The 18,205-nt window shown below is 46.7% G+C and overlaps 1 long non-coding RNA gene across 1 annotated transcript; it reads left to right on the top strand.

Annotated features, from left to right (window-relative positions):
* The first annotated feature begins 7,478 nt into the window (after positions 1–7,478).
* Positions 7,479–9,666, top strand: LOC135181603 (uncharacterized). The gene is made up of 3 exons (XR_010304943.1): positions 7,479–7,550; positions 8,705–8,758; positions 9,616–9,666. It is a non-coding gene; the product is annotated as an uncharacterized LOC135181603 (long non-coding RNA).
* The last annotated feature ends 8,539 nt before the right edge of the window (positions 9,667–18,205 follow it).

Here is an 18,205-nt window from a genome sequence, read left to right on the forward strand (position 1 = left end):
TGTCTCCTCTGTTGTTGTTCCTGCCTATCTAGCAGTGATGAGGAAAACACATGGGGGAGAAAAAGAAACCTCACCACATTTTATTACCTCGGTTCAGATACACCATTAGTTGCCACAGCCAACCTTGTGTAAGTACACTGAAATAGCTTCACAGGACTCTTTCTAGGAGAAGATGCCCTATCTAAGAATGTTATTCAGTCACAGTATCACAGTATCATCAGGGTTGGAAGAGACCTCACAGATCATCAAGTCCAACCCTTTACCACAGAGCTCAAGGCCAGACCATGGCACCAAGTGCCACGTCCAATCCTGCCTTGAACAGCTCCAGGGACGGCGACTCCACCACCTCCCCGGGCAGCCCATTCCAGTGTCCAATGACTCTCTCAGGGAAGAACTTTCTCCTCACCTCCAGCCTAAATCTCCCCTGGCGCAGCCTGAGGCTGTGTCCTCTTGTTCTGGTGCTGGCCACCTGAGAGAAGAGAGCCACCTCCTCCTGGCCACAACCACCCCTCAGGTAGTTGCAGACAGCAATAAGGTCTCCCCTGAGCCTCCTCTTCTCCAGGCTAACCAATCCCAGCTCCCTCAGCCTCTCCTCGTAGGGCTGTGCTCAAGGCCTCTCCCCAGCCTCGTCGCCCTTCTCTGGACACGCTCAAGCATCTCAATGTCCCTCCTAAACTGGGGGGCCCAGAACTGAACACAGCACTCAAGGTGAGGTCTAACCAGTGCAGAGTACAGGGGCAGAATGACCTCCCTGCTCCTGCTGGCCACACCATTCCTGATGCAGGCCAGGATGCCACTGGCTCTCTTGGCCACCTGGGCACACTGCTGGCTCATATTCAGGTGGGTATCAATCAGCACCCCCAGATCCCTCTCTGTTTGGCTGCTCTCCAGCCACTCCGACCCCAGCCTGTATCTCTGCATGGGGTTGTTGTGGCCAAAGTGCAGCACCCTGCACTTGGAGCTGTTGAACCCTATCCCACTGGACTCTGCCCTTCTGTGCAGGTGGTCAAGGTCCCGCTGCAGAGCCCTTCTGCCTTCCAACTCAGTCACATTTATTATTTCTCAGCCAGCCTTCCAGAGCAGTTTCCTCTTTTCACTTCTCCACTAATATCCGCTCCTGAGAAGACCTCCACAGCTAGGGAAACAATACCAAACAGCCTGTTCAGGGGAGTGACCTTAACCTGAGTGTGCTAGTTTGAAGCTAGCTAGAGTGTTTTGGTGAGAAGGAGTAGATTACAGGCTGTGAAAGAAAAACAATGGTGATGTCTACTTCCCTCACAGGCTTACTGGGATGCATAAGAACAAAAAATAAAACCACAGATAATCACTTCACTTCTGCTGCTGGTGAGCTCTGAGCTGTGTCTTCTCTCTAACCTCACCCTCCATTTCTTTTTACTAATTCACTTTGCTTCCTAACCCCCTGGCTGAACCTCCATCCTTCCTTGGGACTGGGGTAAGGTTGAGAGGGGCAGGGGGAAGGTGAAGGAGCAGTTGGGAGCCCCTCCTGGGGACTCAGGTTTCTGGGAGGGCTGCTGTGTTTCTGTATTCCCTTTTACCTTGTCTATTTCTGTCTATAACTGTATATACTGTAAATATCTGCTTGTATATTGTGCTAAGCTGTAAATATAAGATTCATTCAATTTCCAGAGCTGGCTGAGTCGAGCCTGGGTGATTTTCCAAAGTGGGGGGGGGGGGGGGGGGGGGGGGGGCAGGGAACACCCAAACCATCACTGAGCCTAGGTGGTCTTGAGCCCTCCCCAGGGGGTGGGGCTGAACCCCACCAGGTGATGGTTAGCCCACTCCCCCTTCCTGTCTAAAGAGCCATAAAAGCAGGGGGGGACTTTCTGTTCTCTTGTGTGCTAGTTTGAAGCAAGGTAGAATGTTTTGGTGAGAAAAACTAGATCATAGACTGTGAAAGGAAAGCAATGGTGATGTCTACTGCCCTCAGAGTCTTGCTGGAGAGGAAACTAAAACATTAGATAACACTCACCATTTTTTTGTGGCACTCTCTGGCTGGGCACTGACTGAGCTGCATCTCCCCAACCTCACCTTCCCCTCAACTTTGCTTCTTAACCTCTTGGCTGAACCTCTATTCTTCTTTAGGACTGGGGTAAGGTTGAGAGGGGCAGGGGGAAGGTGCAGGGGTGGTTGAGAGCCCCTCCTGGGGACTCAGGTTTCTGGGAGGGGATTTGTGTTTCTGTATTCCCTTTTACCTTGTCTATTTCTGTCTATAACTGTATATACTGTAACTATCTGCTTGTATCTTGTGCTAGCTGTAAATAAATAGCTTCGTTCATATTCCCAGAGCCAGCTGAGACTAGTCTGGGTGATTTCTAAAGTGGGGGGGAACACCCAAACCATCACATCTTGCTTGGTCTGTGCTCCCTGCCTGCCTGCTTACCAGCATCACCATTCTGTTCCTCCTTGTTTTCCCACGTGGCCATCACCCACAAGGGGGGCAAAGCCATTACCACCAAAATCAGGTTGCATTTACACATTTTGTATTTGTTTTCCCTTCCCTATACCTTTGTAACTTCCCCACCTGAGATGCCTTTTTAGTGCATTGTTAAACTTTTCTTCTTTTAACTTCCAGATCGAGTGAGATTTATTTATTTGGGTGTGCTTTTACCTTCCTCTTTTTCTACATCTGATTTTCTTTCTTTTGGAAAGAAGAGGGAAGAGGGAACTGCACTCTATATATATATATATATATATATATATATATATATATACATTTATTTGAGTCTCTGGGAATTAAAATTAGAACTGAGATACAGTTGTATGAGGCAACCTGGACTTCACAGTGGACTGCTTCTTGCTCAGGCACTGCTCTGATGGCAGCATTGCTTCCCAGATTCATACAGTATCACAGTATCATCAGGGTTGGAAGAGACCTCACAGATCATCAAGTCCAACCCTTTAGCACAGAGCTCAAGGCCAGACCATGGCACCAAGTGCCACGTCCAGTCCTGCCTTGAACAGCTCCAGGGACGGCGACTCCACCACCTCCCCGGGCAGCCCATTCCAGTGTCCAATGACTCTCTCAGGGAAGAACTTTCTCCTCACCTCCAGCCTGAGGCTGTGTCCTCTTGTTCTGGTGCTGGCCACCTGAGAGAAGAGAGCCACCTCCTCCTGGCCACAACCTCCCCTCAGGTAGTTGCAGACAGCAATAAGGTCTCCCCTGAGCCTCCTCTTCTCCAGGCTAACCAATCCCAGCTCCCTCAGCCTCTCCTCGTAGGGCTGTGCTCAAGGCCTCTCCCCAGCCTCGTCGCCCTTCTCTGGACACGCTCAAGCATCTCAGTGTCCCTCCTAAACTGGGGGGCCCAGAACTGAACACAGCACTCAAGGTGTGGTCTAACCAGTGCAGAGTACAGGGGCAGAATGACCTCCCTGCTCCTGCTGGCCACACCATTCCTGATGCAGGTCAGGATGCCACTGGCTCTCTTGGCCACCTGGGCACACTGCTGGCTCATGTACAGTACATGAGAAGAGGAAACCTCTTTACCTAAGAACCTCCACTTATTTACCTCTGCATGTCACACCTACAACCATAGACCCAAGCTAATCACATATTCGGAGCAGAACAGGCAGGTGCAATTATAGAAGAAGGGCTAAAATTAAATACAGATCTTTCTGTTTGTGTTTAGCTGTTGCCAAAGGCACAGAAGTCTCATTTTTTAGAAGGCCTGAATCATAGAACCATAGAATCATAGAATCATAGAATCAACCAGGTTGGAAGAGACCTCCAAGATCATCCAGTCCAACCTAGCACCCAGCCCTAACCAATCAACCAGACCATGGCACTAAGTGCCTCATCCAGGCTTTTCTTGAAGACCCCCAGGGACGGTGCCTCCACCACCTCCCTGGGCAGCCCATTCCAATGCCAATCACTCTCTCTGTGAAGAACTTCCTCCTAACATCCAGCCTATACCTACCCTGGCACAACTTAAGACTGTGTCCCCTTGTTCTGTTGCTGGTTGCCTGAGAGAAGAGGCCACCCCCCACCTGGCTACAATGCCCCTTCAGGTAGTTGTAGACAGCAATGAGCTCTGCCCTGAGCCTCATCTTCTCCAGGCTAAACAGGCCCAGCTCCCTCAACCTCTCCTCATAGGATTTGTGTTCCAGGCCCCTCACCAGCTTTGTTGCCCTTCTCTGGACATGTTCCAGCACCTCAACATCTCTCTTGAATTGAGGGGCCCAGAACTGGACACAGTACTCAAGGTGTGGCCTGAGCAGTGCTGAGTACAGGGGAAGAATAACCTCCCTTGTCCTACTGGCCACACTGTTCCTGATGCAGGCCAGGATGCCATTGGCTCTCTTGGCCACCTGGGCACACTGCTGGCTCATCTTCAGCTACTATCTACCAGTACCCCCAGGTCCCTTTCCTCCTGGCTGCTCTCAGCCACTCAGTCCCCAGCCTGTAGTGCTGCTTGAGGTTATTGTGGGCAAAGTGCAGAACCCTGCACTTGGCCTTGTTCAATCTCATCCCATTGGCCTCTGCCCACCCATCCAGCCTGGCCAGGTCCCTCTGCAGGGCTCTGCTACCTTCCAACAGATCAACACCTGCTCCTAGCTTGGTGTCATCTGCAAACTCACTGATGCTGGACTCAATCCCCTCGTCCAGATCATCAATGAAGATATTGAACAGGACTGGGCCCAGCACTGATCCTTAGGGAACACCACCAGTGACAGCTGCCAACTGGATGTGGCACCATTCACCACCACTCTCTGGGCTCTGCCATCCAGCCAGTTCTTGACCCAGCACAGAGTGAATCTGCCCAAACCATGAGCTGCCAGCTTGGCTAGGAGCTTCTTGTGGCAGACAGTGTCAAAGGCTTTGCTGAAGTCCAAATGGACACAGTGAGATATATTGAAGCAAAAAGCTGATAGAATAACTTGAAATGCAGCCTGATTCCGCTGTGTTGAGGAACACAAATCATCAGAATGTTAAATTTTAAATAGCATTTGTTGTCTATAGAACTCAGGGAGGTCAATAGCAGAATATTGATATCAGCTGTTGCTTTGTCAGAAGCCCATTACCAGATGGCAACAGAAAAGGAACGTGGCTTATTCAGTGCCCTGTAGTAGGTTATTAGCAGAGCTGTGAATAGAAGCAGATCTGAAGTGTCCTAGTCAAAAAATGCACACACTTGGCTGCCTAGCAGCTCAGAGATGTAGGATTCATAATTCTGGTTTATCCTTTAATAAACAGAAGCTTTATCCCAGGATTACCAAGCACTATGACAGTAATTAAGAGAGGGTTTCTTTGAAAGACAAATGTGCATTAGACACCTGTTAGTTTGCAATAGATGCTAAATGCTTGATTGCTCTCTTTGATTCTGCAAATCTCTTCCAGTTCCACAAGCAGTAGGATCTCAGCTGAGGAAGGTGCATCTCAGTTATGACAATCTCCTGGGGTTTGATCCCCGCCCAAATGTACCTTATAATGAAGCATCCTTTCAGGAGATTTAGTCAGAGAAGAAGCAAATGAAGAGAGCTTTAATGTAGTGTTCCAATACATAAAAAACAGCTGCAGCAGAGCAGAGGACAATGGCTTCTCCAAGTCCAGAGTTCATAGGGATTAAGAAGCAATAAGCTTACATTACAAAAAGAGAGATGTAGAATCATAGAGTCAAGAAGGTTGGAAGAGACCTCCAAGATCATCCAGTCCAACCTAGCACCCAGCCCTAGCCAGTCAACCAGACCATGGCACTAAGTGCCCCATCCAGGCTTTGCTTGAACACCTCCAGGGATGGTGCCTCCACCACCTCCCTGGGCAGCCCATTCCAATGCCAATCACTCTCTCTGTGAAGAACTTCCTCCTAACATCCAGCCTATACTTCCCCCAGCACAGCTTGAGACTGTGTCCCCTTGTTCTACTGGTGGTTGCCTGGGAGAAGAGGCCACCTCCCACCTGGCTGCAATGTCCCTTCAGGTAGTTGTAGACAGCAATGAGGTCACCATCAGGACAGATTTAGCAGAGGTGTCTGTGAAGACTGCCTCTTTCAACAAACTACCTAAAGCAAAACTAAATATTTATTTATATATATATAGCTCAAGTCAGATTTAATCACCCCCTGGGACAGGAGAAAGGATTTGATGGTCTCTTCGGGTTCCTTTCCAAATACTAGCCATGCTTGGAGTGCAATTACTGCTGTCAAGCACAAAATAAATGATTCATGACCCTTGTGTACCTCTCATCACACCCACAAAGGAATCAGCAAACCAACAACCAACCCATGAACAAAATAAGGCACTGTATAAGCAACACATGCAAGCATGGCAGCCCAGACTGCCTAGCAGCATGTTTGGAGGAAACCTACTGCTTACACTGACCACTGCTTTTACATTGACCACTTTTTACACTGACTTATTTTGTGCATACAGATGTGCCTATTAAAGATGTTCTGTTTGTGCTGGGGTTCAAGGAGTACAGAATTAGCAGTGCAACCACCACAATAGGTGAGCTTATGCAGCTGTTGTTCTTTGCCACGTTAGTGCACTTGTGATGATTTGTTTCCTGTCTTGCATTCCTTCCTTGCTCATCTTCATTAGGGAAGTGCCTGATCATTAAGTTGATGTACACTGCAAAGAGATGCCAAACACATTAGCCACTCTAGCAAAATGAATATCCTGTTAGTTGTATCTACCTTCCCTGGAAAACACTACTCCAGCAAGTTTGGAAGACCTTCTTCAAGGTGACAGCAGAATTATTGCAACTGCTCAAGAGGAGGGGGAGGTGATGCCATTCATAGCTTTACTGTCTACAACTACCTGAAAGGGCATTGTAGCCAGGTGGGGGGTGGCCTCTTCTCCCAGGTAACCAGCAATAGAACAAGGGGACACAGTCTCAAGTTGTGCTAAGGTAGGTATAGGCTGAATGTTAGGAAGAAGTTCTTCACAGAGAGAGTGATTGGCATTGGAATGGGCTGCCCAGGGAGGTGGTGGAGGCACCGTCCCTGGGGGTCTTCAAGAAAAGCCTGGCTGAGGCACTTAGTGCCATGGTCTGGTTGATTGGTTAGGGCTGGGTGCTAGGTTGGACTGGATGATCTTGGAGGTCTCTTCCAACCTGGTTGATTCTATGATTCTATGATTCTATTCCTCACAACCCTCATTTCACGTCCTTCCATCTCCCTGTTGCTGCTGTCAGTGCCACCCTCTCTCATCCAGGTGTTGCTGGTTATGACCCTCAGCAGGCTCCATACTCGTCCTTATCAACACCATCAGGATAAAAGCACAGCATTAGGACTGTAAAGGGTTAACCCTTCTGGGGAGTGGTCTGAACCTGACCTCAGGTCCTCCTGACTCCTCCCTGGGGGGGGGGGTGGATCTTGAACCTGACCCTAGGTGTAGTGGTTAGCCCACTCCCCCCTCCTGTCTAGCCCCTATAAAAACACAGGAACCTCCTATTTCTCTTTCACCTCCCTGCCTGTTAGTACCACCCTTGTTCCTACAGCTGCTGCTGCTGTTGTTTCTACCATGTGGCCATCCTTCACATGGTGGACAAATCCTTCCTGATTCTACCTCCATCCATTGCCATCAACCTGGTTGTATGTATATTTTTGCATGTTATTTTCCCTTCCCTATACTTTTTTGTAACTCCCCTACCTTAAATACCTTTTATTTGTTGTTATTTTTTTCCTCTTAATTTCCATACTGAAGCAAGACTATTTGGGTGTGGTGTTTCACCCTCTTCCTCTCTACATCACATTTCTTTCTTTCCAAAACAGGGGAAGAGGGGAAGGCATCCTATTACTGTATTGGTTCTCTCAGCTATATTTTGAGTCTCTAGGAAATTTAAACTAGAGCTGAGACAAGGACTTTGGACTAAGTGTGATAAGTGAGGAGGAAGATTTACTAGATGGAGTGTGGGAAGTCAATAAGAAGACACTGCAGGCAGTCTGAGGAAGGTGATTTGGAGTCTTACTTCTTAATGGATGCTCCATCTATGGTTCCTTCTGCCCACTGGGAAAATGGTGAAAAAGGGAGCAGATCAGGATTGAAAGCAAAACCAAGCAGAGCATAATTGCTGGCACTGCCCCTGGGAATAGTTATTCTCCCTTGTTCTTAGCAAAGCCATCATCTCTGCTGTAAGTGTGTGTGGTAGTACTTTCCCTGCTTTCCCTGCTCTTGGCAAGTGCAATGCCTTAGCTAAGAGTACACAGAAGCTGCCTGGAGTTTGGAAAAGAAGCAGAACACTGTGAAGGTTGTGTTTAACGACAGTAAAAACTGAGAGATGCTTTTACTGCTTAGCAATGTGAGCACCCAAGTGCTTCAGACTAGATCAATATGTACATGTGAGTAGCTCTAGGTGTATCATCTGAGGCTAAATGGGGCCAGCACAGGTTCAGCACAGTGATTAAATCTCTTTTTGGAACTAGCCCAAAATATGTATAGGACAAATCAGTTTTCTCCATCTTGAAGCATTCATTTGCCATTCAGTTGTTACAAGGATTTTTATCAGAAGAATGATATAGGTGGAAGAAAATTGGTTTTCCCCAACACACCATTCATCTTCTTTTCATTTGTGGGTCTCCATCCATTTTATACATAGAAACCCCATCTTATCTAGTGGAAAATGGGAACCATATTTTTCTGGCTCTCCACTAGCCTGCAAAATCACAGCTCTTTCAGAGGTAATGTCATCTGTAGAACTTATGACTCCTCAGCATTTATGTCAATTTATTTTTCCTTTTAATTAAAGAACTCAAGATGCAGCTTCATAGCTGCCTACAGACCTTTATACATCATACCCCTGGTAAGTGAGAGGCTGTTCAGTAATATGAAACCAGCTGGATTTTCACTTTTGGCACTGCCTCTATGTATCCATTACATTACATCCATATATAATGGGATTAAACCTTGATGTTTAGAACTGAATACTGAAAAAGGAGGGAGTTTCCTAGAAGCTGCTTCCATCTTTCACATTATCATATTTTTAGTCTCACTAATTCTGATTTAAAAGGTAGAATAAGAATGGGTAGCTAGAAATAAACATCAGAAAACTTCAAATTGGAAAGAGGGCAAAATTTTGCTAGCATTTTCAATAAAGGTGGCTACCAACTAGAAAGAAATGGCTGGAGAAAGAGGCAAAATCATTAAAACAGATCATTTCCACATAGTCCTGAATACACTTCTGGAGAGTGAAAGTTAGCTAAACATATGTTATTTAGCTTGACTCAGACTTCTACTAGACAAAACTTTGCATTACTGTTGTGGTAGGCTTGATAGGCCCAAAATAGGCTTCTACATGTCCTGCCTTGCCTAGGCATGTTGTTCTGCTCCACCAGAGAGGCAAGCTCAGGAAACTGACACAAAAGAACCTGGAGCCACTGAGTCTGGCCTGCCCAGGGTCCTGTGGTGTAAGGTACACACACTTAGCTTGTGCCTGCCTGGTGCAAGGTCTGTGCTTTGCCCAAATTAGGGAAAAGTGAGCCTGTGGCTTAGCCTAATATGGTCTGGTTTGGCTAACTGCCATCCTGATTGGCTATTCTGTGTCCAAAGGGCAATTAATCTCAGCCCACATTGATAAAAGGAGGTACACAGGTGAACAATGTGCTTTTGCCTCCCTGCTTTGCTCCCCTGCTCTGTGTCTGCTCTCTCTGCTGTGCCCAGCCCTGCTGCTACTGCACACTGCCTTATTGCTTGCCTGCTAAACTCCACTGCTGCGAGTTACCAGGAGCAGACCCTGGATGTCTGCATGTGGTCAGCCTATGTGGCCAGTGTGACATCGTGCTGAGACTGCACCACATCTGCCTCTGCACCTGGAGGTCCTGCCTAGAATTCCTGGACATATACACAGATCATCCAGAAGAAGCCAGCAGACAGGGTCAGAGATTGGCTGTGCCCTTTCCCCAGAAGCCAGGAAGATTCAAGCCTCAACGTCCAACAAGACAGAGTCCCCTGAAAGCATCTGGGCACTGTCTGGACTGTGGCTAGCCCCAGTGAGAGTAATGACAATAATCTGTGAATAAATGCCTAAATGCCTCTTTGTAGTTCTCCACTGCCTTTTGCCATAGAGCAGAAAGAGCCTGAGCCCAGCCACTGGGCAAGCAGCATATTGACTGCATGTGGTGGTTTGGCTGTACCCCAGCTAACTCAGATGGACTCTGGGAATAGAAATGAAGCAGCACAATATACAAGCAGCTATTTACAGTATATACAGTTATAGACAGAAATAGACAAAAATACTACAGAAACACAACTCCCCTCCCAGAAACCTGAGTCCCCAGGAGGGGCTCTCAACCGCCCTCCCAGAAACCTGAGTCCCCAGGAGGGGCTCTCAACCACCCCTGCACCTTCCCCCTGCCCCTCTCAACCTTACCCCAGTCCTAGGAAGAAGAGAGGTTCAGCCAAGAGGTTAAGGAGCAAGGTTAGTGGCAGGAGATGTTAGGGAGATGCAGCTCAGTCAAAGCCCAGCCCGAGAGAGAAAACAAAATGGTGAGAGAGTTATCTAATGTTTACATTCTTCTTCAGTGAGACTCTGAGGGAAGGAGACATCACCATTGTTTTCCTTCCACAGCCAATTATCTACTTTTTCTTACCAAAACATTCTAGCTTGCTTCAAACTGCACACTGCCAGAAGCATTTGACCACAGAACCTTCTCTTCCAGTTCAATTAATGTTTATATATTCTGCTGGTTATTACTAGATCTAGATATTATCCATAGAATGCTTCCATAGCTGTGTAAGAACTGAAATGTTATTAAAATGAGTGGTCAGGGGTGGTGAGAGCTCTGAACAGCAAAATTCATAAACAAGATTGATTTTGGAAAATATCTCACGTCAATTAATTTCCCCTCCCCAACAGTTACCTTACTCAGATCACAGAATTAACCAGGTTGGAAAAGACCTGTGAGATCATCGAGTCCAACCTATCACCCAGCACCTTCTAATTAACTAGAAGTGCTGAATCCAGTCTCCTTTCAAACAATTCCAGGAATGGTGACTCCACCACCTCCTTGGGCAGCCCATCCCAAAGGCCAATCACTCTTTCTGTGATTTCAGACTAGATGGAAACCACTGTAAAGCTGGACTACGTTATCACTACTGTGCTAGTTTGAAGCTAGCTAGAATGTTTTGGTGAGAAGAACCAGATTACAGGCTGTGAAAAGGAAAACAGAACGATGTCTACTTCACTCATAGGCTTGCTGAGAGATACAAGAGCAAGAATCCAAATGTAGATAACTCACTACTCCTGCTGGGGAGCTTTGAGATGCATCTCTCTCTCTTTAGCCTCTCTGCTGTCTCTCTGATTAATCCACTTTGCTTCCTAACCCCTTGGCTGAACCTCCATTCTTCCTTGGGACTGGGGTAAGGTTGAGAGGGGTAGGGGGAAGGTGAAGGGTGGTTGAGAGCCCCTCCTGGGGACTCAGGTTTCTGGGAGGGCTGTTGTGTTTCTGTATTCCCTTTTACCTTGTCTATTCCTGTCTATAACTGTATATACTGTAACTATCTGCTTGTATCTTGTACTAGCTGTAAATATAAACTTCATCCAATTTTCAGAGCTGGCTGAGTCTAGTCTGGGTGATTTCTAAAGTGGGTGGGGGTGGGTAACACCCAAACCATCACAACTACCATCTGCAGATCACGGGTGATGTTTTGTTGAAGAAAAAGAAGCTTTCAGCCACCAGAAGGTTTCACTGGAGTGTGTGGCAATGTGTGTGTATAAGTAATGTAGCTGTAATTCCTGGTTATGTTCACAGAATCACAGAACAGTCTGGATTGGAAGGGACCCCCAAAGGAAATTGTAAAGGGTTAATCCTGTGGCAGGGGGGGAGGAGTGGATCTAAACCTCACCCCAGGTCCTCCTGACCCTTCCCTGGGAGTGGTCTGAACCTGACCCCAGGTGTAGTGGTTAGTTCACTCCCCCTTCCTGCATAGGGCCCCCATAAAAACACAGGAGCTTCCTTCCTTCCTTCCTTCCTTCCTTCCTTCCTTCCTTCCTTCCTTCCTTCCTTCCTTCCTTCCTTCCTTCCTTCCTTCCTTCCTTCCTTCCTTCCTTCCTTCCTTCCTTCCTTCCTTCCTTCCTTCCTTCCTTCCTTCCTTCCTTCCTTCCTTCCTTCCTTCCTCCCTTCCTCCCTTCCTCCCTTCCTCCCTCCCTTCCTGCCCTCCTTCCTTCCTCACTCCCTCCCTTCCTCCCTCCCTTCCTTCCTCCCTGCCTTCCTTCCTCCCTCCCTCCCTCCCTGGTAGCACCACCCTGCTGCTCCTGTCCTACCATGTGGTCATCCATCCACATGGTGGAAAAATCCTTCCTGGTTCTGCCTCCATCCATTGCCCTCAGTCTAACTGTATATATATTTTTGTATCTCTTGTTTTGTTCCTTTCCCTAAACCTCTTTGTACCTCCCCTACTTCAAATATCTTTTATTTGTTGTGAAAGGTTTTTTTCTTTTTAACTTCCAGATTATTTGGGTGTGTTTTACTCTTTTCCTCTAGACAGATAATGCCTTTCTTTTAAAAAAAACCATGTTGGGGGTGAGGTGAGGGGAAGGCATCCTATTACTGTGTTGGTTCTGTCAGCTGTATTTTGAGTCTCTGGGCAATTTAAACTGAACCAAGACAGGCATCCAGTCCAACCCCTCTGCAGTCAGCAGGGACATTCTCCACTAGATCAGCTTGCTCACAGCCTTGTCCAGCCTGACCTTGAATATGTCCAGGGATAGAGCCTTAACTCCCTCCCTGGGCAACTTGTTGCAATGTTGCAGCCCTCTCATGGTGCAGAACTTCTTCCAAACATCCAATCTAAATCTACTCTTCTCTAGTTTGAAGCCATTGCCTCTCATCCTGTCACTGCAGTCCCTCTCCATCGTTCTTGTACGCTCTCCTCAGGTACTACAAGGTTGTTATTAGGTCTGCCAGGAGCCTTTTCTTCTCCAGGCTGAACAACCCCACCTCCCTCAGCCTGTGGGGGAGCCTCCTTTGTAGCAGAGGTGTTCCAGCCCCCTGATCATTTTCATGGACCTTCCCCCAGACCTGCTCTGTCAGGTCCATATCCTTCCTGTATTTGGGCTCCAGTTTATTTTTACCAGCTGTCTGTGCTAGTTAGAAGCAAGCTGGAATGTTTTGGTAAAAGAACTTGATAACAGGCAGTGGAATGAAAACATGGTTTAAAAGGGACATTGAGATGCTTGAGCGTGTCCAGAGAAGGGCAATGAGGCTGGGGAGAGGCCTTGAGCACAGCCCTACGAGGAGAGGCTGAGGGAGCTGGGATTGGTTAGCCTGGAGAAGAGGAGGCTCAGGGGAGACCTTATTGCTGTCTGCAACTACCTGAGGGGTGGTTGTGGCCAGGAGGAGGTTGCTCTCTTCTCTCAGGTGGCCAGCACCAGAACAAGAGGACACAGCCTCAGGCTGTGCCAGGGGAGATTTAGGCTGGAGGTGAGGAGAAAGTTCTTCACTGAGAGAGTCATTGGACACTGGAATGGGCTGCCCGGGGAGGTGGTGGAGTCGCCGTCCCTGGAGCTGTTCAAGGCAGGACTGGACGTGGCACTTGGTGCCATGGTCTGGCCTTGAGCTCTGTGGTAAAGGGTTGGACTTGATGATCTGTGAGGTCTCTTCCAACCCTGATGATACTATGATACTACTATGATGGTGTCTCCTTCTCTCACAGTTACGCTGAGAGCTCTGGGAAGAAGAAGTAAACTTTCTCCATTTTGTCTTTCTCTTCTGCCTTTGCCTTCAGACCTGGTCACATCTCATTAACCTTGCTCCCACTAACCTTGCTCCCTAACCTCTGGGCTGCACCTCTCTTCTTCCTGAGAACTGGGGTAAGGTTGAGAGGGCCAGGGGAGGTGTTGGGGTGGTTTGAGAGCCCCTCCTGGGGACTCAGGTTTCTGGGAGGGGAGTTGTGCTTTTGTATTGTTTATCCTTTGTATATTTCTGTATGTAATTATATATATTGTAAATATCTGCTTGTATATTTGCTGCTGTAAAATAAATAGCTTCATTTATATTCCTAGAGGCTGTCTGAGTTAGCTGGGTACCTACAAGTGTGGGGGGGTGGGGTAACCCCCAAACCATCACACTGTCCTTTTGTTTGAAAAGAAATTTGCTTCTTAGACAGCTCCACATGCATTTGCTGCTCCTGCTGATCCCTGTGACTTTCTTCCTCCTGCAGCTTTGTTTTGCTCTTGTTCTGGCCATAGCTGTCACGTCCAACCGAAACGAATCTTCTGTTTGTTGTTACAATTGTCATTTGTTGAGACAGTTCCAGCAGCACTGTGGCCAAAAACATGCCCCTTGGATATTCAATTGTGGTTTATTTCCTGAAGTCGTCAAACTCTCTATAACAAGCTGTCCAGAAAATGCCAGTGCTCATAGGAAGTGCACTTGGGTTTTGATATGATTCTTCACAGATTTGGGATGAAAAAGAAGTAATGGGATTAGTGCAGAGCTTCCTGTAATTCAACCAATAAGAATCATAGATCACTTGGTTAAATGCTACAAGATTACCTTCCCTCTATGTTTACTCCTTGTCTCTGGGCATTAAAATCCTCAGCCTTGCACGTTTTGATGTGAAGAGGAACATCCTTGTTGAGATGCTCTGTTAGTTTTCTACTTGCCACTCTCAGTGGCTGCAATTTTAGTATTGATTTCACCACTCATTTACGTGGGACCAAAATTCATGCTGCAGGGCAAATCCTCTGAAGTGTTAAGCTGTAAGAGACAAGGTAATACTGAATGCTTCTCTGTTCTGAGCATAGTTCTAACCAGGGAAAACTCGGGTTTGAATAGGGAGGGGGGGGAAAATGTGATTTTTTTTGTCAAAATCATTGAGGAGAAAGGAAAAACAAAATCACTGTATGAGGACTACTGCAGGGGAAAATTGAAATGGCATTTTATGAATTTCATTCTTGTGATGGTTTGGGGGTTACTCCACCCCCCCACACTTGTAGGTACCCAGCTAACTCAGAGGGACCCTGGGAATATAGATGAAGCAATTTATTTACAGCTAGCAGAATTTACAAGCAGCTATTTACAATATATACAGTTATATACAATTATATACAGAAATATACAAAGGATAAACAATACAAAAGCACAACTCCCCTCCCAGAAACCTGAGTCCCCAGGAGGGGCTCTCAAACCACCCCAACACCTCCCCTGGCCCTCTCAACTTTACCCCAGTTCTCAGGAAGAAGAGAGGTGCAGCCAAGAGGTTAGGGAGCAAGGTTAGTGGGAGCAAGGTTAATGAGATGTGACCAGGTCTGAAGGCAAAGGCAGAAGTGAAAGACAAAAATGGAGAAAAAGTCTTTCTTCTTCCCAGAGCTCTCAGCGTAACTGTGAGAGAAGGAGACACAATTGTTTTTCATTCCACTGCCTGTTATCTAGTTCTTTTACCAAAACATTCCAGCTTGCTTCAAACTAGCACAATTCTGAATTTCCTTGTTTTGCTTTTGTTCTCACTGCCATAACTAGTGAAACTGAGCTGCACAAATAGCCATGCATAACAAACTACTGAGAACTCAAAGTGGCCAAGGGATATGTTTTAACCAACTGATATCTTGGGTCTGTGTCAGCACAACAGAGGCTCCATCAGCCCATATTTCACTGAAACATAAGGACAAACTTTGAGTCCCCTTCTTTCAGAACCCACACGGACACATTCCTGTACCATCCGCCCTAAGCGAACCTGCTTTAGCAGGGGTCTTGGACTAGATGATCTCCAGGGGTCCCTTCCAATCCCTATCAGTCTGTAAACACCTCTAACCCACAGTGAAACGTGTTGATGTCTTAGCTCCCCTTTCCAACACAGAGTTTAAGGGCTAATGTTTGCCATGCATCAGCTCAATCAATCCATTAGCATATCTTTGAAATCGTGGAGGCTTGCACTGACTGAATTTTCTCTTCCTACATCAAAGCCTCCTGTTTTCTATCATAATTGAACCATTCTGCTCCTGTATCACGAAATGGTTTCAAAAACCATGCATCAGTTGCTTTTGACAACAAAATAGAGAATCATAGAATCAACCACGTTGGAAGAGACTCAGGATCATCCAGTCCAACCTATCCCCCAGCCCTAGCCAGTCAACCAGACCATGGAACTAAGTGCCTCAGCCAGGCTTTGCTTGAACACCTCCAGGGACGGTGACTCCACCACCTCCCTGGGCAGCCCATTCCAATGCCTATCACTCTCTCTGAAAACAGCTTCCTCCTAACACCCAGCACAGCTTGAGACTGTATTCCCCTTGTTCTATTGCTGGTTGTCTGGGAAAAGAAACCGACCCCACCTGGCTATAGCCTCCCTTCAGGTAGTTGTAGACAACAATGTGGTCCCCCCTGAGCCTCCTCTTCTGCAGGCTGCACACCCCCAGCTCCCTCAGCCTCTCCTCATAGGGTTTGTGTTCCAGGCCCCTCACCAGCTTCGTCACCCTTCTCTGGACCCCTTCCAGCACCTCAACATCTCTCTTGAACTGAGGGGCCCAGAACTGGACACAGTACTCAAGGTGTGGCCTGAGCAGTGTTGAGTACAGGGGAAGAATAACCTCCCTTGTCCTACTGGCCACACTGTTCCTGATGCAGGCCAGGATGCCATTGGCTCTCTTGGCCACCTGGGCACACTGCTGGCTCATCTTCAGAGAGACCAGTTTGGTCCTCCAGAGATATGAAAGAGTTCATGCCCTGCCACATCCATAAAAAACTCACTCCTGTGACAGGTTTTCTACATTCCATGCACATCTCTAGTGGCTCAGCTGTTTACCTACAGAAACAATCTTGGGCTATGAAATCACAGCATGATTTGATTTCAAAGTGACCTAGCATAGTCATAATCCTACAGCTGTTAGAGAAGTTTAAAAACCAAACAAGTTATAGAACAATTGTGGTTGGAAAAAACTTTTGTCCAGTTAACCTAGCATTGCCAAGTCCACCACTAAACCATGTCCTTAAGCACCACATCTACACATCTTTTAAATACATCCAGGGATGGTGAATCAACCACTTCTTTGGGCAGCCTCTTCCAGTTCTTAACAACTCCCTCAGTGAATATTGTTTTTCCTGGTATCCAATCTAAACCTCCCCTGGCACAATCTGAAGTCATTTCCTCATTTCCTCTTGTTCTGTCACTTCTTACTTGGGAGAAGAGACCAACTGCCACCTCCTTTCAGGGAGTTACAGAGGGCAATGAGGTCTCCTTTTAGCCTCCTTTTCTCCAGACTAAATAACCCAAATTCTCTCAGCTGCTCCTCATAATACTGGACTAAATAACTCAAATTCTCTCAGCTGCTCCTCATAGTACTGATGCTCTACACCCTCCATCAGCTTTTCTTTCCTCACAGTCCTGTGGCTTCCAATCACAGTTGCTTAATAACTTACATAAAACAGCATGGAAGACATTTTTGTCTTTTTTTAGTTAAAGCAAAATAATTGAAAGTTATGATAAAGCAATAATTTCACTGTACCATTCTTTCATACTCTGGGGAGATTGATTCATCTGCTCTGTGTTTTTTAAGTAGTTTGTACTATCAATAAATTAGGCTCACATCCATTTGCATGTACAATTGATCTTCCAGCTCTGGGTAGTTGAAAACAAGCCTCATCTGTGTAGCAATGCTTTCATTTGGTTTAGTAGACAAGTTATATTTTGCTCTTAGTGAGGCTGAATTCATGACTTTGATTTTAGAAAAAGCTGGCTGGCACAAAGGTGAGCACAAAGGTGGTCAAACATTACTAGAGAGAAGTACTACTGCAATACAGTTGTTTTTTAGGAGCACAATAAAATTTGGAAACAGTGGTGCAAAAGAGCATCGAATGTGTCTAGGGCTGGAGGAGGGAAGAGATGGGAGGGAACTTGACAGATTTTCTTTTCTGCAGGGAAGTGGTAGCACAAAATATTTAGAGAACAAATATCAGCACAGTTATCCTATCATGATACTTTCTTTTATATACTTTGACACTACATCATCCTCTCAAGCTCTCTTTTTGAACTAACCTAGGAAGATTACATTTATTTCTCTTATTACAGCCATCTACTAAGAAATACACCAGAAACCTCCTGGATCAAAACAAGTTGGGTAAAGAAGCAGTGCTCAGTACAAACCATTTCAGGTTAAGGTTTTCAGGGCTTGTCTAGGTGGTGGAAAGCAGGCATGGTAGCGCATGTTGAGGTAGTGGAAAGCAGGGCATGTCTAGGTGGTGATTCCACCACCTCCCTGGGCAGCCCATTCCAATGCCAATCACTCTCTCTGGGAAGAACTTCCTCCTAACAT

The sequence above is a fragment of the Pogoniulus pusillus genome, chromosome 15 (genome assembly GCF_015220805.1).
Source record: "Pogoniulus pusillus isolate bPogPus1 chromosome 15, bPogPus1.pri, whole genome shotgun sequence".
NCBI classification, from domain to species: Eukaryota; Metazoa; Chordata; class Aves; order Piciformes; family Lybiidae; genus Pogoniulus; species Pogoniulus pusillus.